Genomic DNA, 14,322 nt, shown 5'->3' with positions numbered 1-14,322 from the left:
TTATTAGTAGACCTTTCCTTGATGTTAATCCACACACAAAATGAAGATTGTTAACGAGTCCCAAATCTCAAGTTTAAAGTCAAGTCTCAAGTCTTTGAGGACAAGTCTCAAGTCAAGTCTCAAGTCACTGTATGTGTAACTTAAGTGCGACTCAAGTCCAAGTCCAAGTTCAAGTCCATCTTTGCTTAATTAGCTTAGATCGTGACCTAATTTTATCTTGTGCCCCGTTTCTGTCATGAGTTAAGATGTCAGGGGAATAACTATATTTTCTTTAATGTTTTCAAAGGCTCGACTCGGTTCAGCAGAGCTGTTCAGAGCTGTCTAGTTTGTCTTTGATGCAGTCTCACAGTGACATTATAGGATTGTCTCTGTAACCCATTAAATTATAGAACACACATTAACTGTTAATAAGTTGCTTGTTAACATGCGCGTTAGTAGTGTAATTGGTTCATTTATAAGTACTGCGCTATTCTATTCTACAAGTATACTCCATTATGGGGTTTCCCTCAAGGTCCTGTGGCTTCCCTGCACTGTGGCCACTGGCCACTAACCTCACCTGGACAGCCACAACTCAGCTCACCACTGGCCCCAAAACACCCTGATCCTCAACACAATTTCAGGCAAACAAGAGGATTCAGGCGTGCTCCAAGAGACAGACCCTGACAATGGCTGCGTTCCGATCGGCTAGTAGTTCCCTGTGAAGTGGACTGCACAGGGTATTGAGCCATATTACTTAACATGGCTGAATACCCTGTGCAGTCCACTTCGAAGGGGAACTACTAGCAGATCGGAACGCAGCCAATGTATATTTGTTATGTTATTGTCAAAACATGGCATATTTTGCAGCTTGAAATGCACTTTGGGATCAGAGGATGCCCTCCGCGTTAATACTGCTGCTCTGGGAAATGCTCTTAGTGTTTGGGGGTCAGCTCGGGGTCAGCAGTCTTAACCTGTGGGCTGTATCATAGTCACGGCATGTGCCAGCTGGCTGGCGTGAGGGTTTGGAGGGGGCTGACAGCAGGTCAAATCCCCTCTAACTTGGCCTCTGCGTGTGTGTGTGTGTGTGTGTGTGTGTGTGTTTGTGTGTGCGCGCAAGTGTGCGTGCGCGCGTGTACTTTTGCATATGTGTGTATGTGCATGCACACACTCAAAGACCCGCTCTGTTTCTCCATCTGCTCCCAATGTCCTCACCAAGTAGCTTATGTCAAATGTCTACCCTATGTTCAGTTGATCTAATTACAGTATGTGGAGTACACAAACCATTTATTTCATTGAACAAATTGCAGTCATTAAGTCCAATACTTTTTAACAGACTAGATCCTTTGTGTTTTATAGATGCGGAACGATCTTGAACTCCCATCAATGAGTTTTTTCTCCAAAATGTATGCATATTCCTCCTAAATGCGTACAGCATTTTGCACTCTTCATAATGGTAATAGTAATCTTCTCTATTGGACATGAACCCATTAAAGCTCTCAATAACCAAAATCAGAGCGGCTTATTTAAATCAAAAACCCTCCAAAACCCTATAACGCTCTCCAAACAGCTCCCATATGCTGCTCATTCTGATGTTCAGCATTCAACACTACAAAGTCGTGCTAAGCACCAGTAGAAGCCTTTTAACTACACATACTCCCCCAGGCAACGGATTCAAGCTCAAGTCATCTTAACGGGTTACAAGGGTTTTAACTCGCATGCTTTTTGCTGCTGTGCTTGTGCATTTGTACCCTCTCATGCAACCGTTTATGTCGAAATGACTTCTACATATTTCTCGGGGGATGAGAATACACATGTACCGCACATGTGTATTGTCATCATAATAGGTATAAACAAGCCCGCGTCCCTGATGAGCACACCCGGTGGAGAGGAAACAAACACGAATTCCCAGTGTGACACATCACGCTCATTATAATGCATCTGAGAGGCTATTTATGGTCTGCTTATTGGGCCAATATGTCGGGCCATGCGAGCATGTGAGATCAGAGAGAAGCATGATAATTAGAGGAGGCACTGACCTGTACTTGTCCCGCTAATTATTCTGTGCTCGTATTTGCTGAAACACGCAAGATGAAACTGCATGGATACACGCATCGACTCTGCTGACAGAAGACACTAAGCCTAGCATATCACGCATCAACTCTGCTGACAGAAGACACCAAGCCTAGCATATCACACATCAACTCTGCTGACACAGAAGACACCAAGCCTAGCATATCACACATCGACTCTGCTGACACAGAAGACACCAAGCCTAGCATATCACACATCAACTCTGCTGACACAGAAGACACTAAGCCTAGCATATCACACATCAACTCTGCTGAGAGAAGACACTAAGCCTAGCATATCACACATCAACTCTGCTGACAGAAGACACTAAGCCTAGCATATCACACATCAACTCTGCTGACACAGAAGACACCAAGCCTAACATATCACACATCAACTCTGCTGACAGAAGACACTAAGCCTAGCATATCACACATCAACTCTGCTGACAGAAGACACTAAGCCTAGCATATCACACATCAACTCTGCTGACAGAAGACACTAAGCCTAGCATATCACACATCAACTCTGCTGACACAGAAGACACCAAGCCTAACATATCACACATCAACTCTGCTGACAGAAGACACTAAGCCTAGCATATCACACATCAACTCTGCTGACAGAAGACACTAAGCCTAGCATATCACACATCAACTCTGCTGACACAGAAGACACTAAGCCTAGCAACACGCATCAACTCTGCTGACAGAAGACACTAAGCCTAGCATATCACACATCAACTCTGCTGACAGAAGACACTAAGCCTAGCAACACACATCAACTCTGCTGACAGAAGACACTAAGCCTAGCATATCACACATCAACTCTGCTGACAGAAGACACCAAGCCTAGCATATCACGCATCAACTCTGCTGACAGAAGACACTAAGCCTAGCATATCACACATCAACTCTGCTGACAGAAGACACTAAGCCTAGCATATCACACATCAACTCTGCTGACAGAAGACACTAAGCCTAGCATATCACACATCAACTCTGCTGACAGAAGACACTAAGCCTAGCATATCACACATCAACTCTGCTGACACAGAAGACACCAAGCCTAGCATATCACACATCAACTCTGCTGACACAGAAGACACCAAGCCTAGCATATCACACATCAACTCTGCTGACACAGAAGACACTAAGCCTAGCAACACGCATCAACTCTGTTGACAGAAGACACTAAGCCTAGCATATCACACATCAACTCTGCTGACACAGAAGACACTAAGCCTAGCAACACGCATCAACTCTGCTGACAGAAGACACTAAGCCTAGCATATCACACATCAACTCTGCTGACACAGAAGACACCAAGCCTAGCATATCACACATCAACTCTGCTGACAGAAGACACTAAGCCTAGCATATCACGCATCAACTCTGCTGACAGAAGACACTAAGCCTAGCATATCACACATCAACTCTGCTGACAGAAGACACTAAGCCTAGCAACACGCATCAACTCTGCTGACACAGAAGACACTAAGCCTAGCATATCACGCATCAACTCTGCTGACAGAAGACACTAAGCCTAGCAACACGCATCAACTCTGCTGACACAGAAGACACTAAGCCTAGCATATCACACATCAACTCTGCTGACAGAAGACACTAAGCCTAGCATATCACGCATCAACTCTGCTGACAGAAGACACTAAGCCTAGCATATCACGCATCAACTCTGCTGACAGAAGACACTAAGCCTAGCAACACGCATCAACTCTGCTGACACAGAAGACACTAAGCCTAGCATATCACGCATCAACTCTGCTGACAGAAGACACTAAGCCTAGCATATCACGCATCAACTCTGCTGAGAGAAGACACTAAGCCTAGCATATCACACATCAACTCTGCTGACACAGAAGACACCAAGCCTAGCATATCACGCATCAACTCTGCTGACAGAAGACACTAAGCCTAGCATATCACACATCAACTCTGCTGAGAGAAGACACTAAGCCTAGCATATCACACATCAACTCTGCTGACACAGAAGACACCAAGCCTAGCATATCACACATCAACTCTGCTGACACAGAAGACACCAAGCCTAGCATATCACGCATCAACTCTGCTGACAGAAGACACTAAGCCTAGCATATCACGCATCAACTCTGCTGAGAGAAGACACCAAGCCTAACATATCACACATCAACTCTGCTGAGAGAAGACACTAAGCCTAGCAACACTCATCAACTCTGCTGACAGAAGACACTAAGCCTAGCATATCACACATCAACTCTGCTGACAGAAGACACCAAGCCTAGCATATCACACATCAACTCTGCTGACAGAAGACACTAAGCCTAGCATATCACACATCAACTCTGCTGACACAGAAGACACTAAGCCTAGCATATCACACATCAACTCTGCTGACAGAAGACACCAAGCCTAACATATCACACATCAACTCTGCTGACAGAAGACACTAAGCCTAGCATATCACACATCAACTCTGCTGAGAGAAGACACCAAGCCTAGCATATCACACATCAACTCTGCTGACAGAAGACACTAAGCCTAGCAACACGCATCAACTCTGCTGACACAGAAGACACTAAGCCTAGCATATCACGCATCAACTCTGCTGACAGAAGACACTAAGCCTAGCATATCACGCATCAACTCTGCTGAGAGAAGACACTAAGCCTAGCATATCACACATCAACTCTGCTGACACAGAAGACACCAAGCCTAGCATATCACGCATCAACTCTGCTGACAGAAGACACTAAGCCTAGCATATCACACATCAACTCTGCTGAGAGAAGACACTAAGCCTAGCATATCACACATCAACTCTGCTGACACAGAAGACACCAAGCCTAGCATATCACACATCAACTCTGCTGACACAGAAGACACCAAGCCTAGCATATCACACATCAACTCTGCTGACACAGAAGACACTAAGCCTAGCATATCACACATCAACTCTGCTGACACAGAAGACACCAAGCCTAGCATATCACGCATCAACTCTGCTGACAGAAGACACTAAGCCTAGCATATCACGCATCAACTCTGCTGAGAGAAGACACCAAGCCTAACATATCACACATCAACTCTGCTGAGAGAAGACACTAAGCCTAGCAACACTCATCAACTCTGCTGACAGAAGACACTAAGCCTAGCATATCACACATCAACTCTGCTGACAGAAGACACTAAGCCTAGCATATCACACATCAACTCTGCTGACAGAAGACACTAAGCCTAACATATCACACATCAACTCTGCTGACACAGAAGACACCAAGCCTAGCATATCACACATCAACTCTGCTGACAGAAGACACTAAGCCTAGCATATCACACATCAACTCTGCTGACACAGAAGACACTAAGCCTAGCATATCACACATCAACTCTGCTGACAGAAGACACCAAGCCTAACATATCACACATCAACTCTGCTGACAGAAGACACTAAGCCTAGCATATCACACATCAACTCTGCTGAGAGAAGACACCAAGCCTAGCATATCACACATCAACTCTGCTGACAGAAGACACTAAGCCTAGCATATCACACATCAACTCTGCTGACAGAAGACACCAAGCCTAGCATATATCACACATCAACTCTGCTGACACAGAAGACACCAAGCCTAGCATATCACACATCAACTCTGCTGACAGAAGACACTAAGCCTAGCATATCACACATCAACTCTGCTGACAGAAGACACCAAGCCTAGCATATCACACATCAACTCTGCTGACACAGAAGACACCAAGCCTAACATATCACACATCAACTCTGCTGACAGAAGACACTATAAGACTTAGAGCTGTGAATCTTCACTGGCCTCACGATTCGATTCGATTACGATTCAGAGGGCTACGATTCGATTCGATACCGATTATCGATGCATCTCGATGCATCTTAAATCGATGCATCACTTTTTTTCCCGAATACATGATTTTTTTTCTCACTTTCTTTTTTCTCACTGTGTGGCTACTTTTAAAATAAAAGTGCATTTAGAATTGCATTGTATTATGATCCATAATTAAAATAAACAACTGCATGTACTTCCATTATATTTTAATTGATTATATATATATATATATTTTTTTTTAATAATCAATTTTTTACATTTGTGAATCGATGGAGAATCGTGCAGGTCCGCATCGCGATGCATCTTATAATCGATTATTTTTGACACCCCTAATAAGACTAGCATATTGTGTTTGGAAGATGAAACCATTTCAGAAACAATTTGCAAATGGAGAATAATGCTCAAGAAGAAGCAAGTAGAATCCCAATAGATCTCACACATGTGGTTCATGTGTGTTAAACTTCCCATTCTTTATCATAACGTTAATCCTGCGTTTAAAGACGGATTTAGAGCAAGCATAGAGTACCGCAGGGATGACGTATTTTTGTAGGCGGAAGGCGGAAGTCCCGGACTTCCTGGATCTTACAGGGGAAAAGTCAATGGGGTTTTAGAATGGGGATTTCACTTAAATGCATAAAATAAGGTCTCTGGTTAACACAAGTTTACACAAACTTTTATGACTTTTGAAACGTAAATGCGTTTTTTTCAAACGCGATTATTAGAAAATGCTTCAAAAGGCATCAAAGTTTGTGAAGATTATCCTGCTGAACCCAAATTTCCACTTCCATACACTTTTGTTAACCACAGACCTTATGAAATCCCCATTCTAAAACCCCATTGACTTTTCCCCGTAAGATCCGGGAAGTCCGGGACTTCCGCCTTCCGACTACATAACATCATCCCTGCGCTACTCTATTGCAGAATGGCTAGGTCTTCTTGATATTCATTAGTGACAGAGACACGGCTATAAAAGATTGGCTGTAGAATCTGTCAATTAAGGAGTTTACACAATCCATATATTGCACATTCTTTATTACCACAAGGAATAAAGTCAAGACATGAACGATCATAAATCAGAGTTGTACAGAATATCTTTGCATGCATTTACTTTAGTTAGATTGATTATTTTCATTTCAGACAGCCCTGTCTCTACCTATGTTAATATTCCCAAGGGGTTTGGTCGATGGTCGGACGGAGTATGTGATGTCGTGACTGAACATCTCTCACAGCCCAGGGACTCACCTCCTCCAGCACATATTGCCCATACTAAATGGGATGGTACTGTGGGACAAGCAAAAATGTAAAGTAATTTGCAAACCCTCCAGAGTTGTCTCGGTCCATTATGCTGCTCAGCATTTCATTTCCAGAAGTGATTTCTGTAATAAGTGTGTCAGTCAGAAAAATGCTGATCTGGCATCAATGAACTGGTTCAGGCAGTGAGAGAATGAAGTCAGCGATGCTCCATGTCGTCTATGGAATTGTTCAAAGCCATGAGACGTTGCGTGAAATGGCAGGGGGTAAAGAAGGCTGTGCAGTGAGTGGCTCGTGCTGGATACTTGCCGGCTCATCGGATGGTCTACTTTAATTAACCCATTGATACCTGATGCAGCATTTGCATGTAAATCCCTCATTTGTGTGTGTATCCCTTTAAGACAGCGAACCGCGACACGGTTCGCTGTCTTAAAGGGATACACACACAAATGCTGCATCAGGTATCAATGGGTTAATATATCAGATAAAACTGAAATAATGGGGATTATTATTTCATTCTATGATGTTGCCAAACTAACTCAGCATTGTAATCTTTTGAGGTGTTGATGGATTTTTTTTTGTAATCTCATATAAACTAATAATAATAACACTTGATTCTAGTTAAAGGTGGAGAGCACTGCCTTTCACTGGTAGGCAGCGTTATAGATGCAGCCACCTAGAATTGCCGGCTGATCCGTGACAGGTCCCCGACCGTGACACGGCCCATCCAGATTAAACAAAGATCAAACAAATTTAAATTGATCAACTCAAAGAAATTCCTCTAAATAAATGTCTGTTAAGTCACTCACTATCTATCACCAATTGAGTTAACACAATGGTGAATGAGTTTATCTGGGACTTTTTCCCAGCAGCCATAAAAGGCAGGGTAAACACAGGTGCAACCAAACGAATAATAATACCCTGCCTTTTAGACACAAAATGGCTGCTGTGAAATTTGTGAATTGATGGAAGCCTCTTCTGAACTGGGTGTCTGTGGTGACACAGATGATATGCTTGGATCTCACCTGCAATCACCGCTAATTGTCAAAGGTGTCGCCAAAGAGAACGAATTATTCGAGATTACAACTTTACCTTAATATAACTTAAACCAGTTCAACCTCTTAATAAACCGTATAGATGTCCTTCCTTAAGCTGGAATTATGCTTCCCGCATCGGCGAGGACCGCGAGTGCCCGTGCGGAAAAGTGACGTAAATTCAGCAGACACGCCCCTCCGCAAGGCTCCCGTGCGGACAGTTTTCGCCTGGCCGTGCACACCCCAAATTGTCCAACTATGCCAGGGGCACTCAATTAAAATTCAAAGAGGTCCAGTTAGAGAAAATTTCCTCAAGCAAAGGTCCGGAACATTGTAACGTAGCTTGCGCTATGATTCAGTGCCATTGAACTCAATGATTGAAGTAGCCTAATGGTACAATGTCTGTATGTAGTCAACAACTGACTGTTAAATCAAAATAAACATCAACAATGCTTATTTACAGTTTTCATATTTAACTGGATTAATTATACATAACTAGCCTACTATAATAAATAAATTCTCTTTTCTCATTTCAAGTAAAATAATGCATTTAAAAATAACATACAACAGAGTGCTTTGGAAAAATGTGCATCTTAAAATGAAGTGCTTAAATTTAAGAGAAATAAGTTTCCCCTTTTCTTCACTCCATTTCACATTTAACACTCTCAGCCAACAAACAACCTTTTCTCTTGAGAGAAGTGAGCTCCCTATCTATCTATCTATCTATCTATCTATCTATCTATCTATCTATCTATCTATCTATCTATCTATCTGTCTGTCTGTCTGTCTGTCTGTCTGTCTGTCTGTCTGTCGATCAACCTCGCATGCTGTTGCGTTGGGCAGTGAGTGTGCCCTGGTGTGTGTATGTGTGTTTGCTCATGTGTGGCGCTTCCATAGACCGGTCAGGATCGCACCGCACTTCACACGAGACATACTGGTTTTTAATCTGCCCGTAAGAACAATGAATGGACATGTAAGAGTGGTTTCTTTTGAGCACACCATGTGAAATTATTATCTCAGTATCTCTCGCCTTGCGTCGCCTCCCCTCCGTCCGTGTGCCTCGCAGCACCACTCGAAGCAAAAGAGAGAAACGATTTGCTTATTTGATTGGCCGAGTAGCATCACGTGTGATGATTTACAGCGCGTGCATTGGTCTGTGAGCTTCCTGGCAGATAAACCAGTAGTACCGTAAATACTATAAAAGCATGTGCCGGTTAAAATAGAAACGCTCCGTGAAAATGTAAGTTATCAATGATTTGTAGGTTATAGGGCTCGGTCCGGATAGGAAGGTGTCTCGGTCCGGATGCGGACCGGAGTCCGGACTTTGAGGATCGCCGAACTATGCGGACGTGGCTGGGTGGACAAAGTGGAGTTTTCAAGACTCCCGCTCACTTCCGTGAGCAGAAACCCGCACAGAGTATAAAAGCTCCACACGTTTCCTCGTCAGGATTCCGTGTCTCTCATTTTCATGCGGGAGGTATAATTCCAGCTTTAGTCGCGTAGTCTAAAGCAATGTCTCGTATGGTGTAACAAAGTTCAGTTCTTCAGTATGCCAGCTGGGCTCCGGCTGGGAGTGGTGATTCTGCGTGGCTGCCACTGTATTGTGTGTGACTGAAGGACTAATTAACTGCACCTGTTCTGAAGTGCAGCTGCTGTCAGAGGCTCTGGGAACTGGGCTGAGAGCTGAGCGGGCCGCTTGTTTTTTGTGGCTCAATCTGGGTCCGGCGCTGTTAGTACCTGTTTATGACTGCCAGCTGGGAAGGGGCTGAGCCAGTGACTCTCCCTAGCCGTCTTGGACCAGCGCTACAAGCTCAGACCCTCAAGGAGTCTTGAATACTACTGTATAGTATAAGAGGCCTTCTTTATTAGCAAGTTTTTTTTCAGATTTTCTGCCTTTTTTCTGCCCAAAAGAGAGCCGCAGGGATGACGGATTTTTGTAGGCAGAATGCGGAAGTCCCGAACTTCCTGGTTCTTCACTGTTTCTGTCTATTGGATTTTTGAATGGGTTTTTGCCGCGATGCTTCAAATACGGTCTCTGGGCAACGCAAGATTAATCAAACGCGAACCAGAGTTCCGTCGGATAATCTTCACACATGAGGACCACTTTCATGAGTTTTGTAGCGTAAATGCGAGCCCTAGAAGTAAAATGCTCGAGCTAAGCTAATCCAGAACTACACACTGTCGCATAGGCTTCCACGTCATGTCAGCACTCAACCTGGACTGTTGTTGATGTGTGCACTGATTACCCCGGGCTGAATGGGCTGAACCAGGTGAGGAAAAGAGAATTTCCGTGTTCGTCCTTTGAGGTGGTGACGTTATTGACGTATATATCCCCATCGACTCAAAAGTGTAGTCTCATTTAGCCGTTTGCTAGCTAGCCGTCCTTTTAACGGCACGTAAAAGCTTCAAAACTCGTAAAAGTGGTCCTCATGTGTGAAGATGATATTACTAAACACTGGTTCGCGTTTGATTAAGCCAGCGTTGCCCAGAGAGATTATTAGAAGCATCGCGCCAAAAACCCATTCAAAACTCCCAGGCGAAAACTGTGAAGAACCAGGCTGTTAGCATCGATGATTTCCGGACTCGTTACTGCGGCTCTCTATTGTACTTGGGCAGTTCCCCCTGCTGTCCTGATCGTCGCTCCACCCCCTCTGCTGATCTGGGGAGAGTTATAGACTATAGCTTCCTCAGCCTACTTTATATTTATAGTATTATACTTTTGGCTGATGCTTATTGTAACCTTCTATTTGCAGTTGTTCTTATGGGAGGGGGTGTTACGGCCTCTGTCAAAGCCTGGCCTTTTTCTTTGTGTGTGGCTCTATTTCTCTTTCTTTTCCCGCCTCACTATCTCTGTCCCAGACACGCCACTCTGCTGCAATGATTGAGGTGAGGACCCCTCACCTGGAGCTGGTTGACAATCAACGCCAATTGGCTGAGTCGTCGCTGCTGATTGGCTGCTTCAGACCTGCATGCCCTAGCCTACATAATGCTCCAGTGTTCCAAGATGGCCCTGTGGGTCAGTGTTAGCAGAGCGCTTTGTATGCTTAACACTGGCCTGCCACCCTCCATGCTCCCGCTAAACTCTGGTTGTTTGAAACGTAGTTTTCCTATAGCCTGTTTGCATTAGCTCTTTTAGCTTTTTGCTATTTTTAATTAACTTTAATGCTGTTTTTGGTTAGCTCTTTGTGTGATGGTCCTTTGGCCACTTGACAGCCAGCACCAGCATTTTCTTTGTATGTGCACTGAAGCTGCAGCTACTTCTATTAGCTGTTAGCCCATTTGCAGGCTTTGCATTTTTGTATCCACCTTATTTCTAGCTGCCATGATGCCTGATGGGTGCTTCTTCCCACCCGCTTCCAGTCTAATTTTTACACTGTTTTAACTTGACAAAAAAAACGTCTGAGGATTTTACAGCAGAGCCATTCTGCTCTACAGCCGTGTCGTTCGGGTGCTGAGATAACGTAATGCATTGTGGGTAGTCGGCTACTGTGGCGAATGGTAGCGACTAGCGTAATAGTTACTTTACATGGCAGTAAAACGCCACTGAATGACCAAATTGATTTAACTTTTAACCATTTCGAGTAACACTGTTTCCATACGGACCCCCAGCGTTTGTTAGTTGTTTAACGTGACTATATTTATAACTTTTATAACGGACTCCAGCTTCCGGTTTATAATTCGGGTCTGCAGCCGAGTATAATAAAGGAAATGGCAAGCTGCAAGAATAAGTCACGTTAAACCGGACCTTGTACCCACAATTATTTTTTACAGTGGGGCATTCAAAAATAAGGTGGATAGTCTACTTTGTAATTGCTTGTGCCCGTTTTTCCCCTGGCATTGGCTTATTCTTTTTGCCAGTGGCATTTTGTTATCTGTAGCCTAACTCATATAGAGACACTGCATGAAATAGGCCACGCCCATCACGGGGGAAAAGCTCTGTTAATTTCCACACACCAGCCTCATTTTCCTTGAATTAAACATAGCTAAAAGCTGTTGTGTGGTGGGTTGCGCAGACCACAAATGTAAAACATCACCAATTAAAGTTTTTTTGCACTCCCGAGCAAAACAAGGAAGCCATTGAGAATTGGCGAGAAGAAAAATGTGGATCTAGCTGTCAAGGAAGTAAGTTGGAGTGTTCATCTTCCGTATATACAATATTTTTGTGCAACAAGCAACCATGCACATATATAGGAGAACGCCAGGATTGGACGGGAGTTTGTGTTTCCCCCAGTTTTGGGCGTGGTTTCTGAATGATGACGCGCTCCGCAGTGTCTCTATGGACAGTGTTTATCTTCTCTCTGTTTTCCACATGGAGAGCTCCCATTTCCTCCTCTGGCAAAACGCTCCATTGTGATGTGTTTTACGTCACAACGGCACTACGGAAGTTCTGCTCGAGACATGGAATCTGTTTATTTTATTGCGCAGATGCATGGAGAATCGCATGGAGAGCCTTAATGACTTGCAGCTGGTGGGGGGCGGAGTTTCTGCAGGCAGAGAAAGGGAGGATTTTTCTCCATGAGGTAAACAGAGAGGAGGTAAACACTGCACATGTGCTTATATATTACAGAGATTATATATGATACAAAGTGGGTTGATAATCTGTAAAGCCATCCTTTAATTAGAGAGGGAGAGTGAAGCACTCAATGTCAAATTTAAAACACACACACACACACACACACACACACACACACACACACACACACACACACACACACACACACACACACACCCTGGAGCAGACACTGACACTAGAAAGCCTTTCTTGAGAACTGTTTATAACTGCTATATTTCCATACAGAGTAACTCTAATCTCAAGTGAGGGATAGGCATCAGTTCGCCACGCCTCTTCTTCTTGGAACCATCTCAACTTGTGGCGATTTCTGTTTCTTCCACGTCTTTCATTATGTCACTTGAGGCGAGCTGCCTCTCTGAGGACATCTTAGAAACTGCTCGACTTGAGTGTTTCATAAGAGTAGAGAACAGTTCTCTCTCAGGAGACGTGCTGTGCAATTTCACTCCAGGACATTTAGTCAGGCAAATAAGTGAGTGAATCAACACTATTCGAATGAGTTTGCAGCGAGGTATTGCTGCAAAAGCAAAATGTCCCTGGTTAAATGAATCCTTAGTAAAGTTTGGCATATTTTGCAGCTCATTGTTCTGCAAGAAAAGCTCATAATGTCTAACTAATGTGCTGGATAATCACCATGGACTCGTAAAGTGTTTTGTTGGATTGATTAATTTGGTCTGAATCTTAACCTGTTTTCAGTCAAATCCTCCCTCTCAAGTGTGACATATGAGAGACGCACACACACGCACGCACGCACGCACACGCACACACACACACACACACACACAGCACACACACACACACACACACACACACACACAGATGAACTACTCCTATGGGCATTACAAGTACATTCCAACAGCCGCGCTCAATTAACCACACCTAGGCCCAGCAGGCAATTGGCACTCGTTAACCTGCCACCTCATCGAAGACACTGTGCCCCGTCACTAATGACAGTTCCCATATTCACACAGCGTGCACGCCTCTGAACACCCTCCAGGCAGTGCAGGCACACTATAGGATGCTGTGGTGATTATGCTAATTGCTTAATTATTCTGCAGAGATAATGAATCAGCATGGGGTGATAAAATCTCACTTGATAATCGAGTTAGATACCTCAATATGGGCAATAGAAAATGGCATGCTCCAAGCTGGAATAAAATTAAACTTTTTTTTTTTTTTCCTGCTTGGACTTATTTGACTATTGCAATGCAGAGAGACATGAAGACGGGGCTTAGGCTATGATATGTCTTCTACCAGTTGATCCACTGGGGTTTGCCCCATCAAACCTTACTTTTATACCACTATATACAGTATGTAAGATAAAGAGCTGAGTCAAACCGTAAGCTTGGTCTATCAGACCTTATTGGAATGAATCAAGACCCTTCTCTCAAAATAGCAATAGGAGAGTTTTTAACTGATGTATATGTTCACATCACATTGAGATTTCCATCTCTTTTTCAAGTGGGCTCTGCTCACACACACACATTCACACCTGACTGGCTGACTAGCACAACCACAGCCTCATCTGCTGACCACTGAGCAGCTCCACGGGAGTG

The 14,322-nt window shown here is 43.9% G+C and overlaps 1 protein-coding gene across 1 annotated transcript in view; it reads right to left on the bottom strand.

Annotated features, from left to right (window-relative positions):
* The window catches only part of LOC310772939 (E3 ubiquitin-protein ligase Midline-1-like), a gene marked incomplete at its 3' end in the record, with an annotated part of 71,604 nt that overhangs the window by 36,372 nt on the left and 20,910 nt on the right, over positions 1-14,322 (bottom strand). The window lies entirely within an intron of this gene.

Source organism: Poromitra crassiceps (genome assembly GCF_964638095.1).
Source record: "Poromitra crassiceps genome assembly, chromosome: 3".
Taxonomy (NCBI): domain Eukaryota; kingdom Metazoa; phylum Chordata; class Actinopteri; order Beryciformes; family Melamphaidae; genus Poromitra; species Poromitra crassiceps.
Note: the sequence above shows the minus strand (reverse complement) of the source record. Positions and strands in the feature narration are given on the sequence as shown.